This window comes from Panthera onca, chromosome B1 (genome assembly GCF_046562875.1).
Source record: "Panthera onca isolate mPanOnc1 chromosome B1, mPanOnc1 haplotype 2, whole genome shotgun sequence".
Lineage (NCBI taxonomy): Eukaryota > Metazoa > Chordata > Mammalia > Carnivora > Felidae > Panthera > Panthera onca.
Genome location: NC_138342.1, coordinates 73,268,214 through 73,288,080, shown reverse-complemented (window position 1 = coordinate 73,288,080; position 19,867 = coordinate 73,268,214). Strand labels below are relative to the sequence as shown.

General features: G+C 37.2%; 1 protein-coding gene and 1 pseudogene across 5 annotated transcripts in view; one reads left to right on the top strand and one right to left on the bottom strand.

Annotated features, from left to right (window-relative positions):
* Positions 1 to 19,867, top strand: part of FAM13A (family with sequence similarity 13 member A) — a 368,680-nt gene that overhangs the window by 154,958 nt on the left and 193,855 nt on the right. The window lies entirely within an intron of this gene.
* Positions 15,940 to 16,828, bottom strand: LOC144616159 (large ribosomal subunit protein uL6 pseudogene; annotated as a pseudogene).

The window sequence follows — 19,867 nt, the reverse complement described above, 5'->3', positions numbered from 1 at the left end:
GTAGCAGGCCTTTGAGTAAGATGCCCATCTCTTTCATCCTGCTTTCAGATGTTATCATCTGAAGGTATGATGCTTGGAGCTGTTGCCATCATCTTTGCCCTTTGTATCACTGGCACACTGAAGTGAGCAGCCCAAGGAGGAAAGAGGCTAGATTCCTCATCCTTGCTGATGTGCTGAACCAGCCCCAAACATGCCTACCTCTGGACTTTGAGTTACATGAGGGAAATAAAGGTCCTTAAAATATAAACTACTTTTAGCAGAGCATTCTGTTTCTTGCACCAAACGCATCATACCTGATACAATCGCTATAATTGGAAAGTGCTGTACTTAGGTTTGTAAAATGATTTGTACACATATAGCCCAGAGGAGACCAAAATTAATAATCGTTAAATTTGAAAATCATCCACAGATGTTAGTTAATTTTCCAGCACAGTACAAAATATCAGTGTGATGTAATTGTTCCAAAATACCAAAGATTCATTCACTGAATGGACCAATAGTATGCAGAACAAAGAATGTAGTTCTCACTGCTCTTGGTGTAGGTCTGGCAGTATCTGCAGTATTCTATCTGATTCTGAGTACTACATTCTGACCCTCCTGACAATCACCACTGTGACTCATTTACACTCATTAAGTACATATTCTCCTGAATAACTGTCTTTTACTCTAGGTACCATACTGCTGATGACCTTGAAACCATCACTCAAGCCTGTCCTGTCAGAACAGCAGTAAAGCTGTATTTCCCACTATCTAGAAAATGCCATGCTGGTGCCTCACACCCAAAACTTTGTGTTTTATCCCCTCCAACCCTAGTTTCCCAGCCTCCAGCCTGCCAGACTAGAATCCTTAGTTTATCCTTAACTCCTCTAGTCTTTACCAGTCCCGTAGGGACTCATACTATCTTCTGTCTCTTGGAATGGGTGTCTCTTGTCTACCCATTACAATTGCTTTAGATAGGACCTTATCACAGGCACCCAGTTTCAAACTGTTATCCTGCTTCCAGGCTCACTCCCCTCCCAGCTCCTTCCTACCAGTGATAGAGTTGTGTGGCTAAAAAGCAAGCCTGATCAGGGGCGCATGGGTGGCTCCATTGATTGAGCTTCTGACTCTTGATTTCAGCTCCCATTGTGATCCCAGGGTTGTGCGGTTAGGCTCTGCACTGAGCATGGAGCTTACTTACGATTCTCTTTCTCTCTTCCTCTGCCCCCTCCCCTGCTCATGTGCTCTCTCCCTAAAATAAAAAACTAAAATTTATAAAAGCCTGATCATACTATATTCCTGCCTTAAGTAAATAAACCTTTTGCTGTCATTGATCTGTCTCCCACTCTTTTGCTCACAATATGTCATTAAGATGCCTTTACTTGGAATTTCAAGCTGTCACACTGTCCCCAAATCAAATTTTCTCTTTTAAATATTTGAGTGAATATTAAATGGTTCTTGTCTGCTTCTTTTTTCCCCTGACCTTTCTTCAGTCTCCTTTGAGGACTCTTCATTCTCAGTCAGAATTAAACATTATTATTTCCTAAGGTCATCCTTCAGTCTTTAATGCACAGCTGTGCTTGGCAAACCATACATAAATATCTAACTGCCTAGTGGTCACTAGGGCCTAGTGGTCACTTGCATGTCCCATGGATTGTCTGATCATCTTTTCTTGTCCTTGAAGATCTAATGCTCCACTTGTCTTAATGAATGGTTTCGTCCACCCACACAACTGCTCCAGGTTGATGTCCAGCAATCACTAAAACCTGTTAATTCTTCAGTATCTCCCTGCTCACTACTACTTCCTCATAGCCTCTCATCCAGGCAAGGGTATTCTACACTTGGCTCATTATCACAATCACCTGGCTACCCAAACCTAGAGTCAGAAACTCATACTGGGGCCTCAAAACCTGCATTCTAAAAGGCTTCGTTGGCAATTTTAATAATCAGCCAGATTTGCAGTCTGAGTGATCCTTGGGAGACTGTTACAACAGTCTTCTTGTTTTCCCTGAGTCTAGTCTGTCCTGTGACCCCATCTTCCCTCTTCTGCCTGAGCTACTTTTTTATCATGCAAATACAAACATGGTCAATCCCGTATCAGAATTCTTCAGTGGGTTTTCTTTACCCATCCCTATAGTATAAAATCTAAGTCTTAGCAAAACAAACAGGAGTTTTCATGATTTGAGCCCACCCTGCTTATTCACACTTCCTTCCCACCACTCCTTCCCATACATTTGATATACTAAGAAGTCTTTGACGTGATTGTAGAAACAATGTCATTTCAGGTCTCATGTTTTCAAGCTATTGAGCTTAATGCCTGGCATTGAAAATTCCTTGCATTCAGTAGATGGACTCTATTCATTTTACTGAAAATAATGTCTCTGGTCACAATTTGTACATAATATGAAAGTAATATTAAGTTATTTTCAAAATAATTGAATAAAATTGAAAACATGATAGTTCACTGAGTACTTCATGACTGTCCTATCTTGAGAAAAGGTACTCTAGATACTTTTAAAAGTTTTTAACAGTTCTGGAAAGAGCACTCTGATATTAGAATAAGAGGGTGTGTATTTATAACCTGGCTACTCAGCAATATGACTGGGTAATTTATAGTATCTCTGCCATCTTAAATGGCAAAAAAAAAATCTATAGATTCTATTGTGAGATTCAAACCATTAATGCTTAGGAAAGTATTTTCAAAACCAGTTAAATAGGATAGAAATGCAAAGTATTAAGTTGAAGGGGAGGGGTCAAGTGATACTGTAAAGAGTGTAATTGCTGAAGACCTTGGCTTACTTTGAAATGATCCAGTCAAGGATACTTCAGTAGATAGATTTATCAATAAGCTTAGGGCACAGAGTTAAAAACTCCAGTCTAGAATAAGATAGAATGGATTAAAATTTCCAGTTTGTGTGACTTTGGGCAAATTATTCAGTCTTTCCTTCAACCTTAGTTTCCTCATCTATAAAATAGGACAACAGTCACTAATTTTGACTGGTTTTTCTTAGGATTAAATGAAATAAAAATAGCACGTTTTCAATAACTTTTAGCTTGAAAATAAATTGTTAGGTTTACATCACCTTTATATTTCCTTACTTCTCTTTACCCTAAAGAGAATCAAGCTTGATAATGGAAGGAAAACAGAGTCAAAAGCAAAAAAAAATAAAGTTGACAATCAGATGTGTTACTCATGACAAAAGAATTACTGCCTCTAGACATTTATTGCTATTCACTATTTTAGGGTTTTTTTGTTTAATTATGGTAATATTAAGTATCCTCTTGTATCTGGAAAAGTAAGAATTGAATATGATTGTCCCTTCAATGGACAGAAAAGTGATTTTGGTATTTAATATGTGTAGTCAGGTATGTTTTTTGAAAATGAATTTTTTTAATGTTTATTTTTGAGAGAGAGAGAGAGAGAGAGAGAGAGAATCCCAAGCAGGCTCTGCACCATCAGCATAGAACCCAGTGTGGGGCTTGCATTCATAAACTGTGAGATCAAGACTTGAGCCAAAACCCAGAGTCAGATGCTCCACTGTCTGAGCCACCCAGGTGCCCTGAAAATGAATTATTTTTTAAAAGTAGTAGTTTATGGAAGAGTAGAGTTTTGAAGTGGCTCTGTGAAAAATGGGATTTCCATTAGTTGCTGGGAAGAGGACGTGAACAGGGAAGCAAGCAGAGAATCTTCCAGGCAGAAGGATATGCTTTAAGTCATGTATTCTTTGTGTAATGGTGAGCAGACGTTTCTGGCCAGGCCATAGGAAGTAGCACAAGAGCTACATAGTCGAGTGAACTAGTATGCAGTTTAACTGTGGAGTTAACACTCACAGGAATGGGAGAATAATGAGAGGTTTTAAGAACAAGATGGACTTATTTTAAGTTGCACTTTAGATTTTTCCTTTATCTCTTTGGTGCAAGCAGGAAGTTGGTGTCATTCTTCAGTGCAGCCTGTTTGTAATAAGCTCTCAGGGGAGTAGCTTAATATCTATTTCTACTCAACTGACTCTGGTCAGTGCCACAAAATTGATCATGGCTTGTACAACACATCCATCAACCACACTTGTAGACAAGCCTCTCCAGAGCCAAGGCAAAATGAGGAAAAAGGTTTATCTATAGGACAGTTCTTCAACTTCTCTCTCTCTCTCTCTCTCTCTCTCTCTCTCTCTCTCTCTCTCTCATTCTGGGAGTGAACTAAGGTCCCTATAAGGTTTTTCCAGATTCTGCAATGGTATGGGCATGTCCAATCTAGCTACTTCAATCAAAGGAATTTTGGATAGACCTCTTAGGACTGTGACATTTGGAGAAAACTGTTGTCTGTTGGAGGTCTCAGAATATATATGTTGGCTCTTGGCATTTTCATCCACATTTTGCTGAATTTGGCAAGTCATGTTCACAGTTGGTTCTTTATAGTTATGGCCATTTCTTTTTTAAGGTACAGCTTTCTTTTCTCTTTTTCACTGTTTTTGGTTTTGGTAGGTTTCAAGGAAGGAGCATAATAGAAATGCATTTATTTTGCCAAACTGGAAGATCAAATCTGCATTTCTAAATAACTAGGTTAGGAGAAACTTATCTTTCAAGTAGACCTCTAACAGCTGTAGTTTAATATCTTTAGCTTCAGAGTAATTCTGTAGTCTGTCTTCATAGGAGGATCTAAATCCAAGACTTAAGAGTTTTTCCCTCATATTCAAGACTTATCTTAATCACCCACATATTTACATACACAAAATTTGGTGGCTTAAATATGGTTTAGGTAATGCACCATGTAATCTAAGCTGAATTTATTAAATCTAAATAATTACTGAGTGCCTGCTATGTGCAAAGCATTATTCTAGGCAATAGTAAGCAATAGACAAGTCTCTGCCTTTATGAAGCTCATATTCTAATGAAAATACAATAAATAAGGAAATAAATAAGAAATTAGTATGTCAGATGGTGATAGATTCTGTGGAACAAAAGGAAGGAGAGGGAGAACTAATACTGGTAAAGTAGAGGAATGGCATTTGCTCATTTAAATAGGGCGGTCAAAATGCTTCATTGACATTGGGACATTTGAACAGAAACTTGCAGGAAGGAGCAAGCCATGAAGACACTTGAGAGAACAGCTTTCCATACAGGAAGAAGAGGAGTACAGAGCCTTGAGGTGGGAGTATACCTATTTTGTCTGTTAAAGCAGAATTGATAAGGCTAGTATGGTTGAATGACACTGAGCTAGGGAGAAAGTTAAAGAAATGAGGTCAAAGAGGCATCAGGAGACCAGATCATGGATGCTCTTAAAGGTCATGGTAAGGACTTTGACTTTTACCCTGACAGTATTTTATTAGACAGTGGTGAACAAAAGAGTGCCCTGACATGACTTATATATTAAAAGGATTACTGGAACTACTAGGCAGAGAACAGACTATTGAAAGGAATAAACAGAAGAAGAGAGACCCATTGGGAGTTTATCACAATAGCCTGATTAAGAAATGCTGGTGGCTTGGGCCAGGGTAATGATAGTGAAAGTGGTGAGAAGAGCTGACAGGTGAGTTAGGATATGAAAGGATAACACAACAGGAGGTACTTGTGACCTTAGTTAGGCCAGAGAATATTTGAGATGGGAGCAAGCAGGCTAGAAGAGTGGTAAGCTGTGAACAGAGAATAGATGTTTATATCAGTAATTTTAGAGGTGGAGCAGTCTGGAGTGGCGACAAGATTTAGGTTGTATTCATGAGAATGAGTGACTGAAGTGGAGAAGAGAAAGTCATTGGAAAGGAGATGGTTAAAGATGATGAATAAACACACTGATGGTTTGTTCTTATTGGCCCTGAATTTACCCAAGAGGATGGCAGATACTGATGTAGTTGGGAAGGAGGCGAGCCTGGTCTGCCTAGTATATACATATTATTTGCATGCTTTGTGAATAAATTACATTTGTATGTGTTTAATAGGGCTAATGGGCCTCATATATAATACACAAAATAATGTGATTAATATGTTGTTAAATATGCATCTAGAGGTTCTGGATGAGTATCACTGTATTCCACATAAACATCTTCTGAGACTGTCTTTATTAGGCAGTGTCACTATTGCTCATTATACCTTGGGGAATTTCTTTTGAAATTGACTTCAGAACATATGTCATTCATGCGTTGTATTGGACATTGTCATCATTGGACTGGGAAATCTTTGTACTTTAATGCTTCATTTGATAACAGGAAATAATCAGTAGTCCTTTTGAACCACAGCAGGTCACTAAGTTGGGGAGTTATGATTAAATATTAATTTTTGTGTTTAAAATTGAAATATGGCTATCAAATAATTATGCTGATTTTCCTGAGTGACTCATAAGCAAACTCTCAAAACAGCTAAAAACATGTTTTTAAGCAAAAGAAAAATATTAGAATAACCTTTCATAGTGATTAGTTTGAGGGAAGTACTCACTTATCAATAATGTGGTATGACAAGTTTGATTACAAAGTTCAGTCTTGTTCCTGTAGAGTAAAAGTCACATAAATTGATAGATTACATAAACTTCTGAAATTATTTCCCACGTCTTTTTCATGCTCAAAAAATTGCATGTGTCTTTATTTTTCATTTAGGGCTACAGTTTAAGCAAATTAACTTCAAATGTTCACTTATTTTCTTAGTAAATGCCTACCTACCCTGTGCAAAACTCTAAGTGTTAGCCTCCTCAGAAAATAAGCAAGACCTGCCCCTGTCCCTAAAGGAACTTCTAGTCTATAACAAACTCATAGAACCAGTGCAGGAACAGAGGGACAAAAGGGAGATATTTATGTCAGATATTATACAAAATTTTCTATACATATTATCTCATGTACTTCTCACAGTAGCCCCATGAGGTAAATGAACTTAATTCTGCTTTGAATGTGAGGAAGTCTAAAGAGTAGATGATTCAGGATCAAGAGTAGTAAATGACAGAGTTGAGTTTTAAACTCAAAGTACTCATTATAGGCCAAATATGGAAATAACCAAAATCTTAGTTTAAGTTGGAATATCAATGCCATGAATATTTACACATTTATTCACTCAGTATGTGTTGTAGTAATTTGGTGTCAGGAAAGATTTCTGTTCTGATTCTAGTCCTTTATGCATTCACTACTCCTAACCTCTTCTATAGCCCCTCAAGAATACTCCAAACTGGGAAGCAGTGGAGTCATAATAGGAAATAAAAAATGTTTTGGTGTTTATGCTGTCTAATGCTTTGTAATTTGGCTGTTACCTTTATGTGTGGGTGAACTTACATAGTGAAAGTGACTAGTACTCAGCAAAATGTTATCATTTTGAGCACCTAGGAACTCAGAGGTAGCAATAACTTAAAGTTTATTTGCTGGTTTATTCAGGTAAGACCTTTCTTTGGACAGTGAGCTGTACCTTTTATATTGGTTCTGAATTTGAAGGCTAAAAAATATAGTAAATGATGTTTAAGAAACAAAGATAAAATTGCATAATAGAATGTTGTTTGCATGATTCAAATAGTCACTTTCCAGTAGCTGCAACTGATTAGGTTATCAATGAATGTAAAGCATTAAGTAATAAAAGTAGTATTAAAAGTTATTAAGTAATAAAAGTAGAATTACAAGTTACTGTTTAGTTTGGGGTAGTTCTGCGACTCTTTTAGATCATAGTCACGTGTTTATAATTCATATTGCTGTTAATTTCTTTTCCCCAGACATTTTGTAGAGTGTTCACATATAAACACTAGAAAGCTCAGGAATCATTGGAATAGATGAGATATGTCTGCCAGGTGTTAAATTCCTTCTTTCCTATTATGAAAAATATTTAACAGAAGACAGACTAAAGTGCTTTGCTTATGAAAACATTGTGCCCTAGAACCTTTAAATGACTTACAGTGAGATGACAATATTTGGGATCTGACATCTCAGAAGTTGCCTATTTTAAATCATTATATTGTGTGTATTTGGCAAGTAGAGACCCTCAGTTAATGGAAATTCACTTGCATATTTGCAGATTTTCAAAAGATTACTTGAATTTGCTTTAGTGCTAAATTTCTGCTCTTTTCTTCAGTTGAAGATAGAAATTATATTTCTGTGACTCACAAGTGCCTAGAAAGGAATATACCTCCAGGAGCAGCCCTTAACTAATGACTGGAGGAACAGGAGGTTTATATTCCCAGCTCCTTTTACTCCTTGGTTGGAATCATTCTGTTGTGTGTGTTTTAAAGTGTTTCCCAGAGCTTTCCAAGTTGGAGTCTCAGAACTACTGCAGAAGCTCTACTAGCTTGGTAATGACACCTTTATTAGCTCTTTTCTTCCATCCGTTGTCACCCATTTCCCTGCTGAACCACTCAAATGAACTACTTGCCCTCAATCCTTGTTGTAGTGCCTACTCTCAATTGGGTAGGTGGGAGTCCAACCTAAGACGTCTCAAATTCTACTCGCTCAATGAAGCCCCCTCTCATCTCCAGGTGCAGTTAATCTCCATCTCCTCTATTGTCTAAGGGCACTTTCTTTCTCCTTCTTTTAGGACAAGTCTTGCATTTTGCATTGGGTGAGTTGCTTTCCTCCTCTTGTATTGCATTATAGGTTTTTCAAGGGTTAGAACAAGATCTCCTATTTACTTATCCTTCATTTTTTTCTCTAAAAATTGTAGAGTAACTCATACATTCTTGTGTCTCCCAAAGCACTTACTCTAGTTTCTTATATTTACTCAAAAACATCTATTGAATTGCACCATGTACACCTAAATAAAAGCTAACTCAAATTTATACTAGGAAAGTCATGTAACTATTCTTGGAATTAGTACTGGTTCACATTTCTAGAGTACACAATAACAGTTTGCTTAACAGAACTCTATCCAACTGATTTGCCAGTTTAATCAATTCTCTGCATTTGCTTTTAAAGCCTACTGACTGCTGTCCATGGCAACGCTGAAGGCTGGTGGCTAATAAGCTATTCTCTCATATACTTGTTCATTACTGGTTTTACTTTATGCTAATCAAAAGTTTTGTCTTTTCCCAAAACTATTCATGCCAGTTTATTCTTTATAGTACCTGTATAATTTAATTAAACAAATGCAATGTTAACGCCATTATAACTATTTGTAGGAAAATGGTTTCAGAGTAATTAATACAAGCTTCTGTAAGAGATTCTGAAATCTTAGTGGATTAATATAATTCAAGGTTATTTCTCAGTCACTTCGTAGTGCAGTGAGTTGAGCAGCCCTCCTCCATTTTTTCTAAACCCTCCTCCAAAATTGCTTCAGCAGGAAAAGAAGAGGTTTAGAATATGGGATAGGTTTCTGACTACACCTGGAAGTGGTTTAAAACACTTCTTAAATTCGATTGAGCAGATTCAGTCATATTGCTCCCAACCTGTAAGAGAGACTAGAAATGTTGTCTTCCTGGTGCCTAAGGAGAGGACACAGAGGAAATGAGGAGATGGTATGGTGTACACAAAGAATTATTTCTGTTACAAAAGGAAAGATGAATACATTGGAAAGACTTGATAAAGATTAAGAGGTTTACATTTTTACTTTGTATAGGTGATACATGATGATTGTGGTTTATACAAGGAAAAAGGTATGGAATTCCAAGCTCTTGGACTATTCCCAAAAATATGCCCACATCAAAAGACTGGAAAATAAATGAACATTTCGGTGTTTTCAAGTAAAAAAAAAAAAGTATTATTTATATGTATCATTTTTAAAATTTTAATTTTTCTTTTCTTTTTTTTTTTTTTTTTTTTTTTTTTGAGAGAAAGTGGACATACATCCAGATGGTGGGGAGGGGCAGAGAAAGAAAGAGAATCTTAAGCAGGCTTGACATGGGGCTTGATCCCATGACCCTGGGATCATGACCTGGCTGAAATCAAGAGTCAGATGCTCATGGGGTGCCTGGGTGACTCAGTAGGTTGAGTGGCCGACTTTGGCTCAGGTCATGATCTCACGGTTCATGGGTTTGGGCCCCACATCAGGCTCTGTGCTGACAGCTCAGAGCCTGGAGCCTGCTTCGGATTCTGTGTCTCCCTCTTTCTCTGCCCCTTTCCTGCTCCCATGCTCTCTTTCTCTCAAAAATAAATAAACATTAAAAAAAAAAGTCAGATGCTCAGCCAACTGAGCTACCCAGGGGTCTCTATGTATCATTTTTAAATCGTCCTGTTGTAATTTACTTTCAGGATTACCTAACTTTCAACATTTCCTTATCCGATCAATAGGAAGGATTCTTCCAGAATTCTTTTATACAGTTAATAGCAGTCCTTTGGAGACAGACTGCTTAGTTTCAAATTCCAGCTCTGCCACTTATTAGGTGTGTGACTATGGACAAGCTACTTTTACATTCAATACATCAATTTCTATATTATAAGGAATTTAGATAGGGGCACTGAGGTGGATCAGTTGGTTAGGCATCTGACTCGATTTTGGCCCAGGTCATGATCTCAAGGTTTGTGAGATCAAGCCCCACATCAGACTCTGTGCTGACAGCACGGAGTCTGCTTGGGATTCTCTCTCTGCTCCTCCCCAACTCATGCATGTGCTCTTTCTCTCTGTAAAAATAAATATATATTTTTTAATTTAGATAGCAAAAGTATATATCTCATAGGGTTATGAGAGGTTATTGTGAAGATAACATAAATAAATATATAATCACTTAGAAAAATGCCATGCCTATAGTAAGTACTATGTAAGTGATAACCAGTATTCTATTTTGATTATCATCATCATTATTGCAAGATTTTATTACACATTTTTCTACTGAGTGACGACACTATAAGTGACACCGTAGTAAATATTTGCATAACTTAAAGTACTTTGGTTGCAAACAATAAAAAAGGAAATGTGGCTAAAATAAGACTAAAAAACAAAGGAAAAGTAAAGTACTTGTTTGGAAGTACATGGGGTATTTCACAGAACACAAAGCAAAAGCTGAGCACATAAGCAAGAAGGCAGTATAGGAGGCCCAGCCCTGGTTCACCCACAAAAACAATGACCTGACAACCACTAATGGATGAAAGTAGCTCTGGGAAAGCTTCAGAGTACAATGAAGAAGACCTAGCAACTAAATGGAGCTCAAAAACCAAGAATGGCCACATAGATAAGTGTAGACAAAAGCATTTTACCTGCATCAGATTATTCTACAGGCCAAAGCACATTTTTTACCAACAAGGATCCTCTTGGCTTTGATTTCCCTCTGTGGATGTAAAAAAGAACAAAAGGACCCCAGCAGCCCTCACTGTCACTATGAACAACCACAGTCTTGAGGACCCCTATAGTCTCTGCTGTTGCTTACAACAGCTGAGTGAAGACACCAACATATGAAAATAAATAACATGGAAAATCAAGGAAACATGACAGCAGCAAAGGAACACAGAAAATTCCCAGGAGCTGACCCCCAAAGAAATGGAGATCTGTGAAATGCCTGACAATTCAAAATAATTGTTTTAAAGAAGCTCAGCAAACTACAAGAGAATGCAGATAAATAACTCAATGAAATTGAGAAAACAATACATGAACAAATTAAGTTCAACAAAGAGAAATCATAAAAATTACCACTCAAATTCTGGAGCAAAAGAATACAATGAGTGAAATGAAAAAATGCAGTAGGGAGCTTCAGCAGCAGACTCAGTCCAGCAGAAGAAAGAATCAGCACACTCAAATATAGGTCATCTGAAATTAGCCAGTCACAAGATTAAAAAGAATGAAAAAGAATGAAGAGAGCCTACAGGATTTATGAGACATTAAGTAAATCAATATGTGTATTACAGAAGTCCCAGAGAAGAGTGAAAAAAAAAAGGGGGTAGAAAGCCTATTTAAAAAAAAAAAAAAGGCTGGAAAGTTTCCAAATTTGAGAGAAATGGGCATTCAGATTTATGAAGTTCAAAGGACTTCAAATGGGATCAACCCAAAGAAACCTATACTGAGACACATTGTAATCAAACTGTCAAAAATAAAGGACAAAGAGGGGCGCCTGGGTGGCGCAGTCGGTTAAGCCTCCGACTTCAGCCAGGTCACGATCTCGCGGTCCGTGAGTTCGAGCCCCGCGTCAGGCTCTGGGCTGATGGCTCAGAGCCTGGAGCCTGTTTCCGATTCTGTGTCTCCCTCTCTCTCTGCCCCTCCCCCTTTCATGCTCTGTCTCTCTCTGTCCCAAAAATAAAAAATAAAAAACATTGAAAAAAAAAAATTTTTAAAAAAAAATAAAGGACAAAGAATTTGAAAGTAGAGAAAAACGACTCATCACATATAGCCCTCCACCCCCTATAAGTTTACTAGTGGATTTCTCAGAATAAACCTTACAGGCAAGGAAAGGGTAGACTGACATATTCAAAGCACTAAAAGAAAAAAAAAAAAACAAAAAAAAAATACTATAGCTGGAAAAATTATCCCTTAAGAATAAATAACAAACCAAGGGAACAAAACAAAAACTGAGCCAGATAAACAAAAACTGAGGAAGTTTGTCACCACCAGACCTACATTGAAAGAAATGCTAAAAAGAGATCTTCAAACTGAAATAAAAGTATGGTGTACAACAGGCAGAAGCATAAATCTCACTGTAAAAGTAAATATATGAAACATTTTTTAATGTTTATTTTTGAGAGAGAGAGAAGGAGAGAGAGCACGAGCAGGGGAGGGGGAGAAAGAGAGAGAGAGAGAAACAGAATCTGAAGCAGGCTCCAGGCTCCCAGCTGTCAGCACAGAGCCCGACACAGGGCTCGAACTCACAAACCGTAAGATCATGACTTGAGCTGAAGTCGATGCTTAACTGACTGAGCCACCCAGGTGCCCCTAAAAGTAAAAATATAGACAAATGCAGAATAATGTTACATTATAATAGTGATGTGTAAATTACTTTTAATCCTAAAAATTAAAAAATAAAAATTTATTAATGGACACACAATTTAAAAAGAACCAAATTCTGACCACAAGAAAGCGAAGTATGTCAGGATGGTAAAAGTGTGGAATTATGTGACTAAAGTTAAATGGTTATCAATATAAAATAGATTATTATAGCTGCAAAAATATTTTAGGCAACTTCAAGATAACCACAATGAAAAAATGTAACCCTATAATAGTTCCACAGAAGATGAGAAAAGAACCAAAGCAAACCATTTCAAAAAAATTAAATAACAAATGAAAGAGTGGAAAAACAGAACAAAACAAATGCAAAACAAAACAATGAGCAAAATCACAATAAGTCCTCACCTATCAATAATTACTTTAAATATAAATGGGTTAAACTCTCCAGAAGGAATAGCGTGGCTGAATGGATTTTTAAAAACCAACATCCATTTATCAGTCAATAAAGAAGATGTGGTGTATATATATGCAATGGAATATTATTCAGCCATAAAAAAGAATGAAATCTTGTCATTTGCAATGACATGGATGGAACTAGAGAGTATTATGCTAGGTGAAATAAGTCAGTAAACGACAAATACCATACAATTTCACTCGTGTGGAATTTATGCAACAAAACATGAACTTAGTGGGAAAAAAGGAGAGGCAAATCATAAACAGACTCTTAACTATAGAGAACAAACAGGGTTGCTGAAGGGGAGGTGGGTGAGGGGATGGGCTAAATGGATGATGGGTGTTAAGGAGGGCACTTGTTGTGATGAGCACTGGATATTGTATGTAAGTGATGAATCACTAAATTCTATACCTGAAACTAATATTACACTATATGTTAACTAACTGGAATTCAAATAAAAACTTGAAAAAAAATAAACCAATATCCAGCAATATGCTCTCCATAAGAGTCTCACTTTATTTTTTTTTAAGTTTATTTATTTTTAGAGAGCGAGCATGCATGTGAACGAGTGAAGGAGGGGGAGAGAAAGGAGAGAGAGAATCCCAAGCAGGCTCTGCACTGTCAGCACAGAGCCCAATGCTGGGATTGAACTCATGAATGGTGAGAGATCATTACCTGAGCTGAAGTCAGGAGTCAGATGCTCAACCAACTGAGCCACCCAGGTGCCCCAAGTCTCACTTTAGATTTAAGGGCACACAGAGGTTGAAAATGTAAGACTGGAAAAAAAGTATTCCCTGAAAATGGTATCCAAAAGAAACCAGGTGACTATATTTATATCAGGAAAAAAATAAACTTTAAGTCAAAAAATCTCTATGGCAAGGAAGATCATATCATAATGATAAAATGGTCAGTTCTGTGGGAAGATTTAACAATTATAAATATAAGTGTACCCAACATTTGAAGACCTAAATACATCAAGCAAATACTTACAGATCTGGAGAGAAATTGACAGCAATACAATAATACTGGGAAGACTTCAACCCCACGTTCAATAACAGAATACTAGACAAGAATTAATGAACAGTTGACTTGAAGAATGCTATAGACCAAATAGACCTTACAGACATGTTCAGGAGTTTCTACCCAACAACAGAAGAATATACATTCTTCTCAAGTGCACACAGAACATTCTCCTGGGTAGATTACATCTTAGATGACAATACAAAAGTTAACAAATTTAAGAAGATTGAAATCATCCTGGGTATCTTTTTCAACTTTAGTTGAATGAAATTAGAAATCAGTAACAGTAGGAAAATGGGAGTATTCACAAATAGTTGAAAACAAAACAGTACACTATTAAACAACACTGGGTCACAAAGGATATCAGAAGGGAATTTAAAAAGCATCTTAAGACAAATTAAAACAAAAACACAACACACCAAAACTTATATGATGCTACAAAAAGGAAGGAGGAACATTTAAGATGCTAGGAGGGAAATTTATTGTGATAAATGCTGACATAAAAAACAAATTTCTCAAACATCCTAACTTTATAACTCACGGAACTGGGAAAAGAACACAGTAAACCCAAAATTAGCAGAAGAAAAGAAATAATAAAGATTAGAGCAGAAATAACAGAAAATGATAGAAAAATCAATAAAACTAAGTTTTGTGGGACATCTGGGTGGCTCAGTCGGTTAAGCGTCCAACTTCGGCTCAGGTCATGATCTTGCAGTCGTGGGTTCAAGCCCCACATCAGGCTCTGTGCTGACAGCTCAGAGCCTGGAGCCTGCTTCGGATTTGTGTCTCCCTTTCTCTCTCTGCCCCTCCCCAACACGTGCTGTATCTCTGTCTCTCAAAAATAAATAAACGTTAAAATATTTTTTTAAAAAAAACTGAGTTTTGTGTGAAGAGATTTAAAAAATTAATAACCCCTTAACTAGACTTACTAACAAAGAAGAAAGAAGACTCAAAATTAGAAGGAAAGAGGAGAGATTACAATAGCTACCTCAAAAATGAAAAGGAGGGGCGCCTGGGTGGCGCAGTCGGTTAAGCGTCAGACTTCAGCCAGGTCACAATCTCGCGGTCCGTGAGTTCGAGCCCCGCGTCAGGTTCTGGGCTGATGGCTCGGAGCCTGGAGCCTGTTTCCGATTCTGTGTCTCCCTCTCTCTCTGCCCCTCCCCCGTTCATGCTCTGTCTCTCTCTGTCCCAAAAATAAATAAAAAACGTTGAAAAAAAAAATTAAAAAAAAAAAAATGAAAAGGATCCTGGGGCGCCTGGGTGGCGCAGTTGGTTAAGCGTCCGACTTCGGCTCAGGTCACAATCTCGCGGTCCGTGAGTTCAAGCCCCACGTCGGTCTCTGGGCTGATGGCTCAGAGCCTGGAGCCTGCTTCTGATTCTGTGTCTCCTTCTCTCTCTGCCCCTCCCCCCTTCATGCTCTGTCTCTCTCTGTCTCAAAAATAAATGAACGTTAAAAAAAAATTTAAAAAAAAAAAAATGAAAAGGATCCTAAGGGACTACTATGACCAACTATATGTGAACAAATTGGATACCCTAGAAGAAATGAATAAATTCCTAGGAACATGCAGCCTATCAAAACTGAATTAAGAAACAGAAAACCTGAACAAACAAAAATGGAGATTGGCTCAGTAATCAAATAACTTCCAACAACAATGAAAACCTCAATACCAGATTTCTTTCAAAGAAGAATTAATACTAATCTGCCTTCTTTTTTTAAAAATACACAACTTTTATTGCATCTTTAAAACATCACAAATAAGTCAGAGGTATCATCTGACATCTTGCTGTTTCTATAGCTGGACAGCTTAGATCTGGTCAGCTTGCTGAACTGTTCCTTTTTCAGAAACAGATCCCATCCAAAAATTTTATGATATCCTTGTTTATGATATCCTGTTGTGGCTTACTGAAAAAATTTGATACAAGTTCAGTGTTGTTTCCTTTAGGAATTAACTCATCATTCTGGGCTTCAGATACTAAACAAGCCATGGCAGTCCTCATCCAAACCCTGTGAATGTATTTTTTGACCATAAAACTTTGGAATTCAGCAAGAGAACCATTGTCCTGAATAATGACATTGATGGGAAAGTGAGCATACACAGACCTCATATTAGAATTGAAGTCCAGTGTACCACCCTGATCATGTTCTGTACATTGCTACAGGTAGTACAAATAGTGGCTAGTTCCTTTCTATTTTCCCACCATTTGTCAAACTGGAACCCCTTCTTTTTCTTTTCAAAAAGACTGAGTCCTACACTGATGTGGTTGAAGTCCACCTGCATGGTTCCTCTGGGGATCTTCACAAAAACAATGCTTCAGGTAACACTTCAGAGTGATGTCAGCATTTTCTGAAATGTTGGTAGTTTGACTGCTGAGAATGGTCTTCATTGTCAAAGTAGATGCAGAAAAAAACAAAACAAAACAAAAAACTAATCCTTCTTAAACTCTTCAATAAGCAGAAGAGGGTATGCTTTCAAACTCATGTGATGAGGCCAGCATTACCCTGCTACTACACCAGACAACATCACTGCAAGAAAAGAAAACTACAGCTCAGTATCAATGAGGAACATAGTTGCAAAAGTCCTCAGCAGAATACTAGCAAACCAAATTCAACAGCACATGAAAGGATCATTCAACACGAACAAGTGAGATTTATTCCTGGAATACGGGAATATTTCAATGTAAACAAATCAATGCGATATATCACATTAACAAAATTAAAGGAAAAAAACGTGATTAAACACTTAAAAAACTTAAAACAGAAACAAACGCTTAAAACACTCATAACGAAATCCCTTTTAAAAATAGGTATAGAGGAAACTTATTTCAACATAATGAAGGCCATATCTGACAAACCCATAGGTAGTGTCATAATGAGGAAATACTTAAAGATTTCCCTCCAAAATCAGGTGCAAGAATGGACATTCTTCCCACTTCAATTCAACATAGTACCAGAAGTCCTAGCCAGAACAATTAAACCAGATAGATAGATAGATAGATAGATAAATTGAATCAAATCTGAAAAGAAGTGAAATGGTCTCTGTTTGCATATGGCATGGTCTTACATATAGAAAGCGCGAAAAACCATGCCCCTCAAAACCTGTTAGAACTAATAAATGAATTCAGGAAAGTTGCAAGAAACAAAATCAACATAAAAAAGTCATGTTTCTGTACACAAACAACAAGGTATCTGAAAGGAAATCAGGAAAACATCCCATTCACGTTAGCAACAAAAACAATAAAATACTGAGGAATAAATTTAACCAAAGGGGTGAAAGACTCATACACTAAGAATTGTGAAACAATGATGAATAAATTAAAGACAACATAAATAGGGGCGCCTGGGTGGCTCTGTCAATTAAGCAAGCATCCGACTTCGGCTCAGGTCATGATCTCGCAGTTCACGAGTTCAAACCCCGCGTCAGGCCCTGTGCGGACAGCTCAGAGCCTGGAACCTGCTTCGGATTCTGTGTCTCCCTCTCTCTCTGCCCCTCCCCTGCTCACGCTCGCTCGCTCTCTCTCTCTCTCTCTCTCAAAAATAAATAAATAAACATGAAAAAAAATTTTTTTAAATAAAGACAACATAAATGCAAACACATTCCACGTTCGTGGATTAGAAAAATTAATATTGTTAAAATGTCTGTACTGCCCAAAGTGATCCACAGATTCATTACAGTCCCTGTCAAAATCCTAATGATTTATAGAAATAGAAGGAAAAAACATACAGTCCTAAATTTTATACAGAACCATGAAAATCCCCAAATGACCAAAGCAATCTTGAATGAGAAGAGCAAAGCTAGTAACATCACACTATAGTAATCAAACTGTATGATACTGACATAAGAGTAAACATATAGACCATGGAACAAAATCCAGAGTCTAAATAGAAATCCATGCCTCTACAGTCAACTGATCTTCCCCAACGGTACCAAGAACACCTGACGGAGAAAGGATAGTCTCCTCAATAAATGATGCTAGGAAAACTGGATATCTACATGCCTAAGAATGAAATTGGACCTTTATCTTACATCATACATAAAAAAAAATAACTCAAAATGGATTAAGGGCTTAAACATAAGACCTGAAACTATAAAACTTGTTGAAGAAGACATAAGGGAAAATCTTCTTGACATTGGACTTGGCAATGATTTTTTTTTTAATCTGACACCAAAAGCACAGATAACAAAAGCAAAAATGAGTGAGACTACATCAAACTAAAACACAAACTTTGTAGTATTCTGCACAACAAAGGTAACCATCAACAAAATGAACAGGCAGCCTACAAAGTGGGAGAGAATATTTGCAAACCATATACTCAATAAGAGGTTAATACAAAAACAAAACTCATGTAACTCAATAGGAAAAAAAAAAAAGGCAAAGGACCCAAATAGACATTTTTCCAAAGAAAACCTACAAATAGCTAATAGATACATGAAAAGCTGCTCAACATCAGTAATCATCAAGGAAATGCAAAACCACGGCAAGATATTATTTCACATCTGTCAGAATGGCTATTATCAAAAAGATAAAAAGTATAGGTGAGAATGTGAAAAAAAGGGAACCCTTGTACTACATTGATGGAAATGTAAATTCGTTTAGCCATTTTGGAAAACAATGTGCAGGTTCTTCAAAAAATAAAAATAGAACTACCATATGACCCAGCAATCCCACTTCTGGGTACATATCCAGGGAAATGAAATTAGTGTCTCAAAGGGATATCTGTACTCCAATGTTCATTGTAGTGTTATTTACAATAGCCAAGGTGTGGAAATAATTTAAAAGTCCATTGATAGATGAATGGATAAATAAAATATGTTGCATGTATCTACAATGGAATATTCTTCAGTCATTAAAAAAGAACGAAATCCTCACATTTGTGGTAACATGGATGAACCCAGAGCACATTATGCTACATGAAATAAGCTAGTCATAAAAAGGTAGATACTGTATGACCTCATATATATGTGGAAATCTTAAAAAGTTGAACTCCTGGAAGCTGAGAGTAGATTGGTGGTTGACAGGGGCTGGTACAGACGCTGAAGCATAAGAATGCCGCAGCCATGCTTTAAAAAAATGGTGGAAAGGCATTCCAGAAATAGAAAACATAAAGGGTGAATACTTGAAGGTAGGAAGGGATCTGGAGTATATGAAGAAGAGAAGAGAAGGCCATTGTGGCTGAAGCATAGTCAGGGAGAGGGCAGATGGTAGGAGATGAGGTTAGAGAAATAGGGAAAAGTTGGATCAAGCAGGCCTGTGTAGGTTATGGCAAAGAAAGTCCAGGAATAATGATGAGACCTTGACAGAGGAGTGACATCATCCCATTTACATATACAAACCTTGTAGAAGGCAGGATGACTGAAATAATTTAGGTGAACAATGATGGTTATGACTTGGGGGTAGCTGTGTACATAGAAGGGAACGAATCCCAGTTTATTTTGGAGGTAGCACTGACTGCACTTGATGGTGAGTTTGATGTGGGAGATATAGGAAAGGGAAGAAATAAAGTAGATTAAGACATTAGTTTGAGCAAGTGGGTGCCATCTGCTAATCTGGGGAAGACTCAAGGACTGACAGATGCTTTTTTGCTGATAAAGTATAAACTCAGGTTTGGATGTACTAAGTTTAGAAGCTTATTAGCAGCCATGTAGAGTTGCCAAGGGAGCA